The 19,808-nt window shown below is 38.2% G+C and overlaps 1 long non-coding RNA gene across 1 annotated transcript; it reads right to left on the bottom strand.

Moving 5' to 3' along the window:
- Positions 1-9,872: 9,872 nt before the first annotated feature.
- On the bottom strand, positions 9,873-19,394 carry LOC120309097. Its single transcript, XR_005556998.1, has 3 exons — positions 19,256-19,394; positions 11,927-12,019; positions 9,873-11,190 (listed from the first exon to the last, which is right to left on the bottom strand). It is a non-coding gene; the product is annotated as an uncharacterized LOC120309097 (long non-coding RNA).
- Positions 19,395-19,808: the final 414 nt, after the last annotated feature.

Here is a 19,808-nt window from a genome sequence, read left to right on the forward strand (position 1 = left end):
TCTGAGCTGTGAGATGCCCTGAGAGGATTTCATTTGTGTAAGGTAAGGAATATCAATTCCTTCATTAAATTAAACGACCAAGATACCTCTTCGAATTGCAATGCTGACTCTAGACTTGTTAGGAACACAGCCAACTCTTTCTCCTTCAGCAGATTCTTCACAATTAGGGCCCTTGGACTCCTAACGTCCCCCATGCCTCCATCAGTCCTCAATTTTGGGGGTCCCTGCAGCACCGCTCCAAGTAGCACCCCTAAGCTACCTAAAACGGGAGAAAGATTGCTTTTCGACTGTACCATCTTGCAAGAAACGGGGGAGGAACACTTTCTTCTCTAAAACCTTTCTTCACTCTCCAAAACGTAGCATATTTACACACGGACACAACCCCTTCAATATTTATAGTACGATCCCTCTCACCACCACCACCACCACCACCCCACTTGCCTTTTGAGCTAAGCACTCCCTCCTGACGCTGCCGCAATATTAAGTCAATGGCTCCCACGATCCAGAAGCGATCGCTTTTTTGAAGGGGAGAACGAGACTGCTGTTTTCCTCTTCGATCGCCTTCGTCAATACATTTCCTCCATTCTTCACCTCCAAGGTAGCTGTAGATGGTTCGTTCCACGGAGTTAGCAATCCAACCCACAAAGTCTTCTCTGCTCCCCTCTTGCTTTCTCTACTTCCCTTCGCCCGCCGCCGGTTCCTTCAAAGCATCTTCGGTCATTTTCGAAAACCGACAGCGGAAATAGTCGAAAAGTGGTCGGGAGGGACGAAAAAGAGCACGAGGAAAGACGAGTGTGAACGGAAATTACCGAACGGGGAGAGAAGACAAGAAGGAAATCATAGACAGGAAAAGAAAACGAGATGACGATCGGCAGATAACGAGAGCAGACGACTCTCTTAATCCGAATCCTTATCCCCGATTTTTCCCATGTAGGCAAAACTAATTTTCCAGCCCCAAATATCCATTCCGTACGGGCGTGGCGCCTTTTTATCACAAATACTTTATGGACTAAAACCAAATAAATCACAATTAAGTTTATGACAATTGTTTGACATATTTTCCTTTCACATAAGATTTGATACACATTCATTTATAAATAACAATCATATTTTTCTCCATACACTCTGGCCAACTTAGAAGCCTCCATTCTGATATTGGGAATTGGGTATGTCTAGTTTAATGAAAAGGACTAGAGGTGATATGATAGCAGTGCTCCAATATCTCAGGGGCTGCCACAAAGAAGAGATTGCTGTAATTCATTTGTCTCCCACTTAATTTGCCTCCCATTTATTTTCTGAAATAAATCTCTCCATATTGATAGACTCAGCATGGAAGGGTTGGAAGGAATCTTGGAGATCATCCATTCTAGTCTAATCCCCTTCCTAGTACAATAATTCACTATTATTCAATGAAGAAAAATTTAAAAAAGACCTCCAGCTAAAGAGAGGCCACTACTTCCCAAAGCAGTCTGTTCCTCTGTTGAACACCTATTGCCATTAGAAAAACTGAAATACCTACCCTTTGTAATTTAAATCCATTGTTTCTTGTCCCAGCATAACAAATTGCCTCGTTTTTTTAATATTATAGTCCCTCAGTTGCAATAAAGATATCATGTCTCTCCTCATGCCCAACTATTTTTTCTCCAAAATAAACATACCCTCGGGGCTTCCAACTGTTTCATAAATTTTTCCTTCAAATTCCCTGGCTGCTGTCTTCTGGACGTATTCCAAATTGTCAATGTGGGCCTAAAATATGATTTCCAGAACTATTCACAGTATTCTATAGCAATCTGACCAATGCAAAATAGAAAGGAACAAAACTGTCTCTTGATTTTGACACTATACTTAGGTTGATGTACCTTAAAATTGCATTTCCTTCATTTGCAGCTGAATCTTACAGCTGGCTTATATGCAGTTTGTGTTCCATTATGATACCCAATTTTGTATGTACTGCTGTTCAGCATGATCTCTCATCCTATACCCACTCCTTAGATTTTTCCCTTCCTAAATTATTATTTTCCCTACCCATTATTATCTCCTCTAAGGTTTTTGCTATTCCCCTTTACATCATCTGCAAATTTGATAATCCTATTTTATAACCTCTGATTCAAGTTATAAATATGAAATAAATAAAATGGAATCCTGCACTACAGGTAGGCCTTGACTTATGATCACAATTGAGCCCAAAATTTCTGTTAAGTTAGACATTTGTTAAGTGAGTTTTGCCCCATTTTATGACCTTCCTTTGCACAGCTGTTAAATGAATCACCACAATTGTTAAATTAATAATGACGTTGTTAAGTGAATCTGGCTTCCCCATTGACTTTGCTTGTTCAAGGGTCACAAAACGTAATCACATGACCATGGGATATATAGCAACCATCATAAATATGAGCCAGTTGCCAACCATCTGAATTTTGATCACATGACCATGAGGCTGCAGCAATGGTCATAAGTGTGTAAGTCACTTTTTTCAGTGCTGTTGTAACTTTGAATTGTCACTAAATGAACTGTTGTAAGTCAAGAACTACCTGTATACCAGTCAAAACTTCCATCCAGCTTGATATAGAACCACTGACATACAGTATACTTTTTGAAGATGATTATTTTACTACTGTAGTTCTATATTTGTGCTACGGTTGTATTATTTAACCCAAATGTTATCATCCTCTCTGCTAGAATCAATATATTTTGTTGAATACTTCACTGAAGTCAAGATAGACTATTTCACTGCATTCTTAGAGTCAACTAAATTACCACTCAGCCAAAAAAAAGGAGATCAAGTTGTTCTGGAATAATATACTCTTGATAATCTATGCTGTTTCCTGCCAAGTAGTGCATTCTTTTCTAAACTGTAATACACCAGCTTCTTAGTAACCAGAATTTTGCCCAGTATCAGTGCCATTCTGACTCATTTGTAGTTTTCTGTTTTTGCCTTCATGAAGATCAAAAGAGGGTTTGACCTTTGCAAACTCCTTTAAGACTTGGATATAATTGTTTGGTCCTAGAGATCTCAAATGGTTCATTGTATCCAAATACTACTATTTCTCCTTATGTTGGGTTACTACAGAACTCTCTCCTTTTCTGAGTTGTTCCGCTTAGATCCATTTGAATTTTTGGGAAGAACATTTAAGTAATATATGAGTCTGAGCTCTTTATCTGATAACTGTACCTTTTTCTCTTCAAGCCAGGTCCATCTACTGATATAGACTTTTGACGCGTTTAACTTCTCTTTCAAGCCTATGTTCCTTTTGTTCTCTATTTATTTGCTGGTAGGCCTCCTTCATTAATACATCTGAAATATTGGCAGCTGATTTTTGGTAATTTGGAAGGTGCCAAGATGATCCTTCCTTCCTTCCTTCCTTCCTTCCTTCCTTCCTTCCTTCCTTCCTTCCTTCCTTCCTTCCTTCCTCCCTCCCTCCCTCCCTCCCTCCCTTCCTTCCCACTTCATAGCATTATTTCTTTTATTTATTCATAAACATTGGTATATCATTTATTTATTATTGCAATATATGACTCTGGAAGACTAACAGTACAGTAATTAAAATAGCATAAAAAAGAAACAACAGGGTAGATATAAACTGTGGCCAAGGGAAAAAAACACGAATCAGCACAATCATTGCATGGGCTCAAACATAAACCAAGATCCCAGGCATGGTAACAGGAACTTGCCTTTAAGACCTTGTGAAAAGCCGACAGGGTCAGAGCCTATCAGCCTTTCACAAGACCTTAAAGACAACCAAGCCCTGGGGTACCCCACAAAGCAAATGCTGTGGGCAAGACCAATTGCCCTCCCCCATAATACTAATAGGAACTGGCCCTGGAGAAAGGAAGAAAACCAGCGCAATACATCATCCATATTCACAATTTCCAAAGTTGATCCAAAAGGATACCACAATCAATGGTTGCTGCTAAAATATTCTAGGATGGAAAGTTATGATGTGACAGTACTAAGTCAAACATAAAATTTATGACATTTAAAACAAATGCAATAAAAATAAAAAATAAAAAATGGAGTAATGGAGACAGTATACCCAAATCTCTGCTTTTCCAAAGGCCCTTTTGGGCTAGTGCTTTAATTCTTTACAGTTTCACATTAAAATGTACTGTTATTTCAAACCATTTCTATAATAAGAAACTGGAGTGCTTGGACTTCCTAATGAACATCTTTGACGGAAAACAGTTTGCACAATCCCTAAATGGTGTCCATAGAATCCCAAAATTAAATAAAACCATTTTAAATGTTAATTTTAAAAAATGGCTGGAATCTCAGACAATACTTGTTGCCTTTTTGCACAAGAAGAGAGATTTAAAAACAAAAAACAAAAACAAAACTGACAGGTACCTACAGCCTGAAAACAGTGCCATCTTTTGGCTTAGAATGCAAAGTTCTCTACTTTGAACTGAAGGTCTTGCACTCCAATTTTTATTCATTTTATTAATTTATATAGCTGTTCACTCAGCAAACAATTCAGGTTGGTGCACACGATAAAATAATAATAGTGTACATTCCATAAAACCACATAACAGAACGGCATAAAAAGATAAACTAATATGGAAATATACAAACACATAAAGTACTGGGAAAAATAAATACACCAAATGAGGCATACCACTCCTGGACCCAAGGCCTAAGGGAAGAATCAGGCCTTTTAAAACCTTCCAAAAGGCAGCCATGTAGGACTAGCCAGGCTTTGGGGGAAATGATGTTCCAAAGGATGGGAACAGCAACAAAGAAGACATGTCTCCTGAGTCCTATTAGATAGTATTAATTAAGTGGTGCGACCTGGAGCACCCCAATGTTGCCAGATCTTATTGAACATTCAGAAATAATTAGAGACAAATAGTCCCACAAGGGGCCTTGCCCTGTGCCTTGAATGGTTTAATAGGTAAGAATTAACATTTTGAATTACACCTGGAAATAAAATAATACCCAATAAAGTTGCAGAACTGAGGTATTACATGGGCATCCTAGTGTATGCCCATAACTAAAAACTTCACTGAATTCTGGACCAGCTGAATAATCACTAAGAGCAGTCCCATGTAGAGCACATTGCATTAATTCAATCATGAGGTGACAAAGGTGAATGAGTGACCATGAGCATTGCTTGTCAATTGGTACAGAAGTTAAAACTATAAAGATCTTCTGAGCCATGCTGCCACCTGCTCCTTCATCAAGAGATGTAAATCTAGGAGGACCCTTAAATTGTGTGCTGAGTCTATTCGGTGCAGTTCTACCCATCCAAAATCAAAGATGGAAAAACTCTGGACCTAGGGAATGTCACAATTCACAACCAATCTGTTTTAAACGACCTGAGTCAAATGAAGCATTATTCCATCTAACTCAGCCTATTACTTGTCTCTAAAGGTCCCAAAGATAGTTTTCATTATGGTAGTTTAAGACCTTTTAAGCAGAGCCCTACACTTATTTATTCAAAAGCAGGCTTATGCCAGTGGTGGCAAATCTATGGTACGCGTGCCAGAGGCGGCACACGGAGCCCTCTCTGTGGGTACGTGCCATCGCCCCAGCACACGTGATCTCTAAAAGTTCATCATCACTGGCCTAAGGTCAGCCAACCTGGAGCCGCCATTGGAGAGCTCACCATCCCACCCGCCAGAGACCTCCTGGATCTCCCCCAATCCTGGCCGGCTCCTACAGGTGTCCCTCCCCATAAGCAACATCATGGTAGCCACCCCCACCCCGGCCATGCACATCCAATCTGCCATGACTACTGCAGCCACATCCATCCAGTGGCCACGCCCACCCAGTCTGCCAAGCCCACTGTAGCTGCACCTGCTGAGTGGGCCACACCCACCCAGCACCCGGCGATACATAAGTGGGTTTTGGGTTGCAGTTTGGGCACTCGGTCTCTAAAAGGTTTGCCATCACTGGCTTATGACCTCCTTAAACCTTAACTGAAGCTGACAGTATCTAAGGCTAAGGTCTCAATTCATGTAAATTGTATTCTCTGCTATTGAACTCTCTATCATCCTCCTTACCAATAAATTTATATTCTCAGTGTTGTTGGTGATCAGGATATTGAAGTTAGTCAGTGCCAAGTATGAATTCCAGCTCCATATCAACTTGTTTTATATATATTATGTATTTTATATTTCTAAATTTTAAATCTAGTTTTCTTAAGGTTGTGTTCAAACTGCAGCCTCATAATCTGAAATAATGGGGTTTTATCTGTTTTACTATATTCTTAAAAGAAATTCCACCTGGGTCATCCGAGAATGTTTATCATCAAAGAGCCAAAACACAAAATCAGTGTCTACTTGGCATGCTCATGGCATATATTTTATGAGTTGTGATCATATAAATCAGTTAAATAAACAAAATAAATGATAAAAAGAATATTATAACAAAAACAGGCTGTTAAGCCTAATATTTTTGAATATAAAATATATTTAAGATTAACAAATTTTGGCAGATAAATTATTCACCTTTTGTGAAGCTGGAAAAGTCAAATAAAGAAAACATAATGCTATTTAGGGAAAACACTGTTAGTGCCCATATTAAACATGAACAAGCAGTATTATGCAGATGCTAGAAAACAAAAAACTGGAAACCAATCACTATGAAGAACAGTTAAAAATCTACGTATATTTAGTCTGTAGAAAATATGATTGAGCAATATGATCTTGAAAGTGTTGTCACATAGGAGTGGATATCTTCAACCTTAGGGACCACTCTGCTCATACTATAAAATCATCAAGAGGGGCTATACTTACATCCAGTGGTGGAATTCAGCCGGTTTGCACCACTTCAGCAGAACCAGTAGCTAATTTTTGTTGCCCAGACCCAGAATGGACTTCCAGAAACGGCATCCACACAGAACCAGTTGTTCACATATTTGAATCCCACCACTGCTTACTTCCCCAAATGAAGGATGTGTGGAGTAGTCTTTCAGTGGTAGGCCAAACTTTATACAACAGTCTTGTCCTAGAGATATATTTAGTCCTTGTTGTCTTCTTTTAAAGAAGGCCTGTGATGCCACAAAGGCTTGCCAGGAAGGGAGTAAGAATTCTTAAAATAGGAAGGAGTTGTTAAGGAAAGAGTATTATACGTTTTCAGCCTCAAGTTATTTATAAAATTTGATATAGTACACCACACTAGAAAACCATGAGTTCTATTCCTGTATTACCCATGAAAGTCAGCTTGGGCCAGTCAGTCTCTCTCTCAGCCCAACTCACCTCACAAGGCTTGTAGGGAAAATAGGAAGATGAAGATGTGTTGGATATGTTTGCTGCCTTGAGTTACTTGTAAAAATAATAAAGGCAGGAAATAAATAAACAAACAAATAAATAAATGCAAGATTAACCAATCTAAATAAATAAATAAAATAAAAGCTATTGATGATTATTGTTGATTTTGATTATGTATAAGTTATATTTTGAGATTACTATGGCCTACCAAGAATTTAAATTGTGGAAATAAATACTTATTCTATCTTTTTTACTTTCTCTGCAAAGAACTGGTAAAAAGGAAAAGATGAAATGGTTGCAGAAGGGGGGGGGGACAAGTTAAGCCAAGAGCCTTCCATCTGGAAACACCTCAGCACATGACTCAGTCAGAAAAATATAAAAAGTTCCTTGTACTCGCTAAGCCGATAAGCAAAGCAGGGCAAACCAGAAGCTGAATAGTGAACACCAAGGGCAAGACCATCACATGATTTCATCTTACTTATTAACTGCAGTCACAAAGCAAAGTCTGAATTGCTGCTTTCTTTTCTTCTCTCCCTCCTCAACTGTTCATTAGCTGTGGATGGGAAAGAACAAAACTAATAACAATCAAGTGGGTGCCCTGTCAAGGAAGAAGGAGGAAGAAGATGCAAATAGTTTTTTGAAAGGAGAAAAAGAGTAATCTAATGGCCAGACATTCAAAAAATGTGATACAAAGGCTCTACTTCCCTGATAATCACTGATTATCATTGGTATTATTTGCTAATCTTCTTGTAATCATTAACAATTCCATTCCTTCCCACAACAGCAAATTTTGGCCAGGATCCTCAGAATTATTTTAGGCATACCCAAATATTTAGTTGTATTGCTAAAATGTTTATTTTTATTGAGAAGATTTATATGTCTCATATGCTTTTCACGATTCTTAAGTGTTTAAAAATACAAGAACAATAAACCACTAAAATGTAAAGCTATACAGTTGGAGTGTCAAAACACAAAACATTAAAAGCCTAATAATGTTCTATCATCTCCTAAATTGTAAGAAGGAACTATTATGCTCTACTGGCAATCTGTTCCATAGCATGGGCGCTCCATGGAAAAACAGGATGAACTACTTCTTGAGATGCATTTGTGCCAAAATCCAAGAAGGTACGCCAATTAAAGCAAACCTGGAGGTAGCTTGATCCTATGCCATGCATAGCTTCTTACAGTTCATGAGTATCTTGGCTTGGGCTCAGAAGGCAATGATGTCCCACATTTTTTCTAAAAATTCAAGTTGGCGTACTTCTGCCCTAGTTTTAGGCCTGCCACAGGACCTTGATGTAGGTCAAGAGAAAGTAATTGGCTCAGAGTCACCCAACTAACTCAAATTCTATATTTTCTTCTTTCAGAGCATGTCTTCTGTTTCAAAAATGAAGAAACTGAGACTTCCCCAAGTAGGAGCCCTCTTATCTATATGGAATCCATTTTCATAAACTTCAATCAACAATGATCATGATGGGAGGTCTAGCTAAACATATGCAGGAGGCTAGTTTGATTACACAAAAGTTGGCTGCTCTTGGAGAATCTTGAACTTTCTTCTCCCCAAGTTCTCAGCTAGGAGCCAACTTCTTGGCTCTGCTCTTTAAGATCCTTTGAACTGAATTTTCCAAATCCACATATGGAAATTTCAGAAGGAAAGAATGTGTGCCATCCTCAACCCCACAACTGGAAATTGTTTTGTAGTCTTTGAATTCCAGCCCATTAATTCTCTTTGGTTACAGACTGTTGTATCACCCTATATCAGGATTCAGACACAGGCATTTGAAGAAATGTCTGTACATTCAGACATATGGGAACGATTGGAGAACCAGCATATAACTTTCTATATGTTTCTCTTCCTCTCTCTTAGGACAGAGTGAAGAAAAAATGTAGCACAGATTTCTTTGAGGTATGCTTTAATGAAATCCCTACTAAGATACCTGCCTAAACAGACAAAAAACTTTAACATTTTAATTCTCTAGAAAGCATCTGAAAAAGATGGTTGCATTTTAATCTGGAGCAGGAATGGAGGTACAGTTTCTTCTGTCTCTTTTTATGGTTCCCAAGATCTTTCCATCAGAACAGCATCTAACAGCAATGCAATTGCCTGCTAATTGTCTATGAAAAATAGGCAGTTTTGTGCACCAAATGTTTTTGTACAACTATTGAAAGGGAAAAATAGGTCCGGAATCCCTTTCCCTTCGGAATACCAATCTGACATTAGTTTTTTTACATTACAAATGTATGTTACAAACTAACAATTATTGTCAATATATTGACTTAAAACATATATATTACCATTCTTTCTGATATGCAAATTCTGTTCTATTTCTTTTTCTAAAATGGTATCAAGATGACTATGGCCCTATTTCTACAGATATGTTCTCATCTGAATTTCTATAGGCCAGTGGTTCTCAACCTTTTTAATGCCGCGACCCCCAGCCGGTCGTCAGTAGAGGACTACTCAACCGGTCGTAAGTTGAGGACTACTCAACTGGTGCAGCACTGTTTGCAGAATGGGACTTTTGGCGGGCTCAGCAGAGCAGAGATAGCCTGGACAATTCCTACTGGATTTTGAAAGTCAATAGAATTAGACTCTATTCAAGAGAGTCTATTCTATTGGCTTTCAAAAGCCAATAGAATAAAAGGGAGTAGCATAGCTAAGGAAAAGGGGGAAAAAATGGCGGACTGCGTTGTTTGGCGACCCCTGTGAAATGGTCGTTCGACTCCAAATGGGGTCCCGAACCACAGGTTGAGAACCACTGATATAGGCAATGACAGAATTACTTAACAGAATGTTCTTCTCTTCACTTTCCCAAGAAGTTCCAAAGACTAGCAAACCAGATAAGAGACAAGTTATCAAGATTCTCCCAAAGTTTTTGCATGTAGATCATTAACAGTTCGTTATATTTATATTCTCACATCAGACACATTCTGAAAGGTGGGCAACATAGTACATTTGACAACACAGGACTGAGTTCTTCAGAAGCTTTTCTGCTGATAGCAAAGCACAGATTATTGCTTTCCAAATGAACTCATAGAGCATTGTTTCTCAACCTTGACAACTTTAAGGTGTGTGGACTTCAATTCCCAGAAGTCCCTAGCTGACTAGGGAATTCTGGGAGTTGAAGTTCACACATCTTAAAATTGCTAAGGTTAAGAAAGACTGTGCATAATCCTCTTCTCCATCCTGGAAACCTTGAGATATGTTAGATATGATAGACCTCTCAATCCTGAATTTTGAAATTGCACTACACATTAGAGAACACTAACTCAGATTTTCAAGTTCATGCAGACTTTGATGAAAGAAAGCTTTAACCATCAAATGTTCTTTCCTCTGCAAATTCTTCCATGCCTCTTTATCATCCACCAGATTCTGAGAGTGATTCAGTGCTAGACAAGTCTTACTTCCTTATTATAAACTGTAGATGATATTTGAAAAATTAACATGGAAAATGTTCAAATACCACTAAACGTAGCTTGTTCTATTAGACAACTTTGAAACTATAGGTGTAAAATTAGTTATTGTATCTGACTCAATAGCAATCACTCACTCGTTGCAATTACAATAAAGTATCCCTACGTGTAAATATTCAGATGTAAGCGCAATCAAGTTCAATGAGATATACTCCCATTTTAAATGTTCTTGTAGCACTGGAATCTAATTAATGTTCTAGCTGCTTTCCACTTTGCTTAGCCACAGTTTGTTTAAATAATTTCCCAGATATGATTTAAAACCGCAATACACTCATGACCTCCAGATGCATCAGGTGCTCAAATGACTTGCAGAATAAAGTATCAAGTTGGAGGAGGCTTAATGTCTACCAAAGAAGAACAATGTCTTGACTCCTTTTCAATTTTGATACATTGATGTGAGGATCTAGTTCTTCAGGAAATGTATGTGTTCAGTGGTCCCACATTCAATTCTGCATTTCCAGATGATCAGACAGAGAAATACCTTTTCTTGAAACTGCAAAGAGTGTCCTGAAGTACAAATTGTGAGGTAATCTGGGATAAGTCACCCAAGAGTTGATTTATATAAGGCAGTTTCTTATATGCCATGCTATTGTACATGAATAAAGTTAATTATTTCACTAGCTATCCACATCTTAGGGACATACAAAATAAAGATTTAGAGTTTAATTTCCCAATAAGAGAAAATAGGAATCCCCCCCACACACACAGCTAATGCTAAACCTAAAGATGCCTTTCAACTAAAAAAGAGACTCATCAATAGTTTTAAACAATTTAGGAAATTACAATAACGTTTTTGACTACAGTTTAGAATCAGGTCATAGCACAAATTATAAAAATGAAAGTTAGCACATTAAAAAAACACAATTCACTGTATAAATAGCAGTTCTCCTTCACATATACAATTTTCAAAAGCCTGTTTCTAACACATAATCTATTTCTCCCTTGCTACATAACACTAAATGTGTCTATCACTGATCATCTACTGTATTTGGTCTGAGTCTTCATAACTTGAATCAGGAGCAGTTATGTGCAACATGAGCTTCTTTCCAAATCATTTCTACCACAGCTCATAATTACTTCATAAAAGGTGAAAATACATTAAATACGTGAAGATATTCATGGCATCTTCCTACCTCTTCTAACAATCTGAACAAAAGTAACTCAAGCGGGTGGGTAGATGATTGATTAATGGTATACATGGAGTGGCTTTGAGTTTTAGGACTACTAGGTTCTGGGAACTTACCATGTTTAATTCCGGAGAGGGGGCACTGCTCCAGAAAGATCTGATGCCCAATTGGGATATCCTTCCGGTTTCATGTGTAGGTGATAATCATGGCTAGGAAGACATTTGAACAACTTTAAGTTACATACCAGTTGTATCCATTCCTGTACTAGGAGGCCCCTCACTTATTCACCTACTGTCACTTTACATAGGAATTACTTTACTATAATGAGCTCTACATTAACTTGTCATTGAAGAGCATCTGATAGCTTCAGCTGGTGTGGGCAGTTATGTGGGTACCTAGATCACCACGTGTATCACCACTGCCAGATACTTCCAAATGCAGTTCAAAGTGCTAATAATGACTTATAAAATCCTACATTGCAGGAGGCTAGGTTATTTGAGGGACTACCTCTCCTCAGTCACCACTGCCATTAAGTCCAGCAGGAAGGACATGGTGTGGGTCCCTCCATGAAAGAATAATCTTATATGATCCAGGAGAAGAGCTTTTCCTGCCATGGTACCCACTTTTTGGAAACATCAATCCTGACGTCAAATTGGCCATGACTCTTATAGTATTGGCCTTCTGGAAGGGTCTGGGAATACAGTAATGTGGATATTGTAAAGTGTGAACAACCAGATCCACATGTGAAAAATTAAATTAGCTACTTTATTGCTTATCTCTATTTCACGGGAATCTTCCCAGACTGGCAGTTTACACCTAGGCCAGACTAGATAGGAGTCAAGAGCAAGCGGAGGGTGGGTGGGGGGTGTCAGACCTTGGCCTCTTGTGCCTCAGTCTTTCTCTGACAGGTATGGAGTTTATAAAGTGGCTATATTGTTAGGGAAACTAAATTGGCCTCCCTTATGTTTTATAATTTTACTGTTTTTTTAATTACCTATTGTACTGTTCTTTGTGTATTTAACTTTATACACCATCCAGAATTATGGACATGAGACGGCTCTATAAATGTAATAAATAAATAAATTATTGTAATGTTTTACAGTATTTACCATAAATTTGGATGGTCTTTGGAATCTGGTTAGTCAAACAGCACATCAGATGCTATTGTTGGTTTGGGGGCATCAGTTAAACTTTCAAAATTCTGAAAACTCAAGGACTATCATCCAATTCAAAACAGGAAATCTCTTTACTAGCTGTTCTGATGGATGGTTATCCAGTTTCTGCTTACATATCTGTGAAAAAGAGAAACCACACTCTTTAGAGGCAACTATACTTGCTTTTTTTCTGCCTCTGAATCAATGTTGACTTCTGGTGACTGCTTGGATTAGTTCTTGCAGTTTTCCTGACAACATTTTCAAGGCTGAGAGTGACTAGCCCAAATAACCAGTTGGCTTCATGCCTAAAGCAGGACTAGAACCCATAGTCTTACAGCTAAGACACCATAGTGCCTTAACCACTACACTCTTTTACTTACTATAAGATTATACCTTTGGGATGTTCTTCCTAGTGTTTAACCAAAATCCATTTTTTATTATCTGAACCAAATGCCAGGAATGGAACAGAACACTCAAGTATCTAAACATTTGTTAATTTTTTATTAATTTATTTCTGTATTAACCTGAAATATCAACTTCCACTGCAATTTACATCTGGAAAGAAGGGATAGATAAGAAAGATAGGCAATGTTTTAGCTATTATAAAAAAGCAGAGCTACAGAAAATGGGACACTGCCATGGGAGAAAGTTGGAAAGATGCTACTAATGCCAACCATGTTATTACAAATAACACAGAGGGTATTGAGAAGCCTCACCCTATAAATACTGTATTTATAATACTTATTTCTAGCCTATCCCAGAATTTTTCCCCATTTACAACCAAACACTCATAGATATGGAGATTGCTTTCTAATAGAGATGGTTCTACTAAAGTCCACCCTACACATACAGCAACAATGGGCATTTGTATTTATAGGACTGGGAAAACATGTCTGTTAATTCCATAAAATGCTTCCACTTTCTAGTTTCACAGACCCTTTTCTCTTACTTAGGCTGAAAGTAAGTTGCTAGATTTTAAATTCAATTGATTAATTCTTGGATGATTGTTTGGGTGAATGTTCTTAACAATCAGATTAAGTTCAAAAGTTTTAACTGGGGTTGTTTTTGAGCACTCCCCATTTAAACAGGCAAAATGTGACAAACACACTGAATGTTTATGAGACAATCTTGATGTTTCTCCATTTCATTCCTTTGCAATGTAAATAGATTAAAGTTAAATTAGTTAAAGTTGTGAATTTGTACCAAATGTTGCTTTCTTCCCCTTCATTCATTTTCCCTTGGGTTACAGTTTTTAGACTGTTAGTTTGTGGATAGGGACTGACCTCTTTCACTGATCCTATGAAAGTGGTCCGGGGAGCCTTTTTAGATGAAAAGCAGTGTAAATGTACTATAAATAATAAATAAAAGCTCCAAGTTATCTGTGCTCTAAAAATAAGCCACTCCATAAGAGCAATTGAATTCAATAGCCTGCCTCATGTCAGTTACACCAATGAGTTTTGTGTCAATAGTATAGCCTAGTTAGTACATAGTAACCCAGTTTTCTTTGAGCTGTACCACTTCAGATTGCATTTAGAGCTTTACATGACTGAATGCCCAAACATAGATTGATTTTCTCAATGAGACTTAAGGACCTACTTCTGAAATACTATTCACCAACTCTATAGTTATGTTGATTCAGGTAAGAGATGTCGGTTCTGATTAGCCCATTACAGCATTTTAGTCCATTCATGAGAATTCTAAGATACTTTTAAAAATATGTAGTGTTTAACAACTTATTTATTTTACCAAAATACTTAAGAATCAAAGTCCTTGAAGAATTGGAGCTTTAACATTTTAAAACAAAAGAATCAATTCGAATGAGTTCCATTGCTAAGAACAGCTTAGAACAGCAGTCTTTTTCTAACAGCACAAATTTCATAACTCTGCTGATCAGCTTGGAAGGCTTCTGTGCCAAATCAGGGGCACCAGTTGCAACACATGCCCTTGTCATCTTACATTTGGACTACTGCAACTCACTCTGCATGGGGCTACCTTTGAAGATCATCCACAAGATTCAACTGATCCAGAATGGAGTAGCCCAATTAATAACAAGCTCAACTTATTTTGCTCATATAATACTTCTACTACAGGATCCGTACTGATTGCAAATTGGTTTCTGAATACAACTGTAGGTGCTGTTTGTCACCTTTATTCATGTCAGGACTTGGATATCTGGAAGATCACCTTCCCCTTGTGGAATCTATTCATTCAAAGGGAGAGGGAGAGGGAGAGAGAGAGAGAGAGAGAGGGAGGAAGAGAGAAAAAGAGCAGCTTGCTGCAGATTCCTATGGTGAGGATGTCAACATCAAGGACTCCAAGACCCCATCTCAGTAATAGCCCTTCTTTTCTAGAAAACCTATCCTGGCTTTACCCCTATCAACATTTCAGAAGATCATGAAAACTTTTCTGTTTAGGGCAGCCTATATGTAATGAAAAAAGGAATATTCTCTCAAAAAGATGACATCATGGGTTAGTGAGAAGAGTGATCCAATTTTTTTTTCAGTGGGGAGGAAAACTATATATTTTTGATTTCTATTACCATATTGAGAATAATAAAATAAAATAATAGAAATAAAATAATAGAAATCAAAAATATATTGAAGCATACTGAAAAGATGTTCTTCAGAAGACCAAGTAGTACTCTAAATCCGTATTTGGAAAGAGATTATCTGGAAACCCATACATACTGCTTTGTTCTTTGTTATGGAAGCAAAATCAGGAGACCAGTGGAAGAGATTGTAAGACTGTAGATTAGTAGCAGGAGAGAGGCTTTGCATACAGAAAGTCAAACTCAGTCTCTAGTCATCTCGGGAAAGAGATTGCTGTTTGAACTCCTGAGAAACCACTGCCAATCCCAACAAACCAACTTTTCCTTTACTGGATAACAATTCCCATCACTCAGCCATCTTTATCAATACAAGTGCTGTTTGTAAATACCAGGAGATGTAACTTCATACAGCTCAAGGGTTTAAATTGAGAGGATGGCTGTGGGGTGGGGGGGAAGCATACTGATCTGACCTACACAGACCAACCTTTTCTGATTGGAGAAAAAGCAAATTCCTAAACATCTTTCCAAATATGATGGAGATGAGATGAGATGAGATGAGATGAGATGAGAGAGAGGCAAGATTTTAAAAAGTAAAGAGAGCAGAAAGCCTAATGCATGCTGTGGAAAATACAACAAATATAATTGTTTCAGGGATACATAACATGGATAAAGCAGAAATAGAGCAGAACCAGTGGAATCTATCCAGGGAATAAAGATCCCAGAAGTAACCACTCAGAAGATGAAAAAGGAAAATGGCAGCAGGGAGGAGTACAAATATAGCCAAATAATAAAAGTAAGGCACAACCAGCCCAAATTGTGTCTGACAAAAAAAATAAATACATCTTGGAATTCAAGAATTGTTTGGAATGTTTGCTGTTTGTACAAGACACAGGAGCTCTGGTACATCATAAGAAAATATGAAGCAAGAGTGTGTTTGTTTTAACTTTGGCCTATTTCCTGGCTCAATCTACTCTTCCAGTCTATCTGTTCTAGTTCTTTACAAAAGAAATGTGGTAAATCTTACTTAGCTACACAAGCAATGAAATATTTCTTTGTGTGCAAACCTCCAAATAATCTAGGAACCTCCATGGCAGAACAAGCCTTAGTCCAAAAACACATAAAGATTTGGTTGAGTTAATGCATTGCCCCATCATGGTTTGCTAAATAAATTCAGCCAATGATGCTGAATTGTGGCCCAGTATGACTCATCAAACCATTTTTGGCAATGCTGATATAAAAAACGATATGCATTGATTTGGGAGGGAGGTTAACTATGGTCTTTCAGGGCAGAAGTCTTCAGACCATCTCAGAGAAAGAGCTGTTCAACTTGCATTTAAAACCTCCAGTAGCAAAGCACCCATAACTCTAGGAGACAACTTGGTTTGGGTAGATTTGGAGGAGATTTCCAAAGAACAGAAGAAATTTGCTTTAAATTGTTTAAAATCATACTTCTCTACAATTATTTTTCTATACAGGTATTATTGCTTATATTGCCTTTAGTCATATGCTTTGGTAGTTCTGTTAAGTATGGAATTTTATAATGATGCCAATGTGTTGTCAATTATTTAAATATCCATGGAATGTTTGCCTTTAGCAAAGGCTGTTGAGGAAGGGATGTGTGATGTTACTTCTTTATATCTCTCTTCTTTTGTCCATAGTGACAGATAGGCTCAGCTTGAATGTATAACAATCACAGCCTTGGCACTTCCCCTATTTCAAAACTGCTATATTCTATTGCAAAAGAGAGCCTGTAGGTTCTTTACACTTTGAATGATACTTGTGTCTTCCTTTCTCTTATCTTGTACCCTTATCATATGGAAAATCATTCTTTCTCCAGTACAGGAGATGGAGAATCCACCAATGGGTTTTCTGTCTGTCCTCTACTGGTGTTTGCTCATGCTTAATCTACTTTTGATCAATATCTACAGTATGTCATCTTGGGCTTTGCTGATGTCTAGGTGCAAAAGCTTAATCACTCCCTGTAACCTTATGGCTGTAGAAAAATAAGACAACTGTTGAATCCTCTCCAAATGTTGATTGGGGTGAGTTTTCCACCAGCGCAACATACTATATGAATGCATTCCATTTGATTGGTTTGTGATGCAAAGGTTTTTAAAACCCTATGAATGGATTGATTCAGCAACCAAGGGTATTCTACAAACCCAGCCACTGAGTAGTTTGAGGGAGCAAATAAGATAACATCACAGTTTAAGGTCCTCAGAAAAGTAACACAAAACAAATTTGATATATTTATATTACTTTCTATTATATACTTTCAGAAGCATACATAAAACTCCAGCTCAATTGTGAATATTACCACAATGTTAATTAACAGAATCCCTTCCTCACATCTCCTACTGCAGAAGGACAATGCAGAAATAAATCCAGAGATTTTAAAGATAAATAGCATTTTCTTTATATTTCTTTAAATATAAAATGTATCACAATCATTTAGGCTGATACTTCTCAGAGTTAGTTTTCTGTAATTCTGAAATGATTTCTAGTCCTCCTTGCTAGCTGGTATGCATGTAATAATTCTATAATAATAACAACAATTCTTTAAAAAAGCAGAAAGTGCCAGGTTTGATTTTTCTCACTTTGAATTTTTTCCTGAAAGTCCACTTGGTTGGAGGGGAAAAAAGTAAGTGAAAAAGAATCACTACTGCTGCAAGTTGAACCCAAAGCACTAGATAATAATATAAAATTTAAATTTATATAAATAAATATAAATTTAATAAATAACCTAACTCCTGAGTAAAGAAATAACACAATAATGGTTGAGTCTAATGAAACTACATACACATATTCATGGATTCACCAGGAGTAGAGATTGACTCACTAGTCATACCTTATGCAAGTTCAAGCAGTGATCTCATGAATGATCAATGAACTAATCTTTCCTTTGCCTGTGCTTGGAGAAAACTTTAAAAGCCATTCAAATCCTGAACAGAAAATCAGGAGCACTCTTCATGCACATTCGCCAAGGGGAAGAGAGAGACTGGCACTTCAGGATTAGGCTGCCTGAATCCACGAACTAGATACGAAGCAGCCCTTTACGAGGCAAAAGAATCTTAATCTTAAATCTCATGTACAAAGGTTTTGCAATGGGTGAAGCAGTAAAGGAAAGGGGGGAGGACAGGGAAAGTTCAGGGCTTATGCCACACTAGTTACTTTCAGACAGCATTTTATGTGTTTTTGCATTAGACAAAAAATATCAAGAGAACAGTTTGTACGAGAGACGCTCCCAGAGAAAACCACACGGACGGAACATACACTGTACTGTAAGGGGCAAGCATCCGGCCACATCTTTCCACATCTATGATCGCCGCTTCCAGCCGCCGCCCGATGCCTACCCCTTACTCTCCTTTCTCTCTTGGCACTTCGCCGAAGTAGGGAGACTCTGGAAAAGAAGACGCTCAACTCTAGCAATCCTAACAGTCGCGCGGATCCCCCCCCCCCCCTCGCAACGCCTGATACCGCAGCTTCTTCCTTCCTAAGCCTCGGAAGTATGTGGAGCCCCTTTCCGGAGGGGAGAAACTCCATCGTGAAAAATCTAGACTCTGCCCAATAAAGGTTCGCAACTGATTCGGATCAGAAAACCCACCTCCGGCTTTCCAAAGCTCCCCAGCCAGCACGAGCAGCAGAAGCCATATCTAGCAGTCACCTCCTGTGCCAACTGCCCATTCCGCTCTGCCCAGAACAAGCAAGCATAAATAACCGAAGCAAATCTCCTCCGCTCTTACCTAAGCATTTACAGGGACTGCAGGGGAACAGTAGCAACTTTATGCAGCGCTCCCCGACAGAGAGAAAAGGTTGGTCGGACGAACCGAGTCGCTGCCTGCAGGCTCCTGCAGCATTGTTCCCACTTCCAGAGTGCAAACAAGGACTACTGTATAATAACCAATGCTCAGTGCATTGTGGGAAACGAAGCTTTGAAATGTGAGAAAAATGGCAGGATGCGCCCCCTAGTGGGAATCAAAAGAGGGATGCTAGGCAAGGATAGCGAAAGTATGGAAGGTGATGGATGAGCAAAGGAAATTTACACTTGGGAAATTCCTGAGCTTTTAAGCACTCGTTTTCCTGGCCCAGGAAACTAACCATACAGTACAAATGTGTTCCAGAAAGGCAGCTGTACTCATATTTTAGAACAAATACATATATTATCAGATAACCTTTAGAGGACTGTTACAGTACACACAATAGTTTATCTAGTCAAACATGTCTTAATTACTAAAATATCTGAAATATACAAATTGTTTTTCTAGCAAGTCAAATCACTGGTCTGATCTATTCCAT

This window comes from Crotalus tigris, unplaced genomic scaffold (assembly GCF_016545835.1).
Source record: "Crotalus tigris isolate CLP2741 ecotype Arizona unplaced genomic scaffold, ASM1654583v1 scf7180000017987.690289119674:8195010, whole genome shotgun sequence".
Classification (NCBI taxonomy): Eukaryota; Metazoa; Chordata; class Lepidosauria; order Squamata; family Viperidae; genus Crotalus; species Crotalus tigris.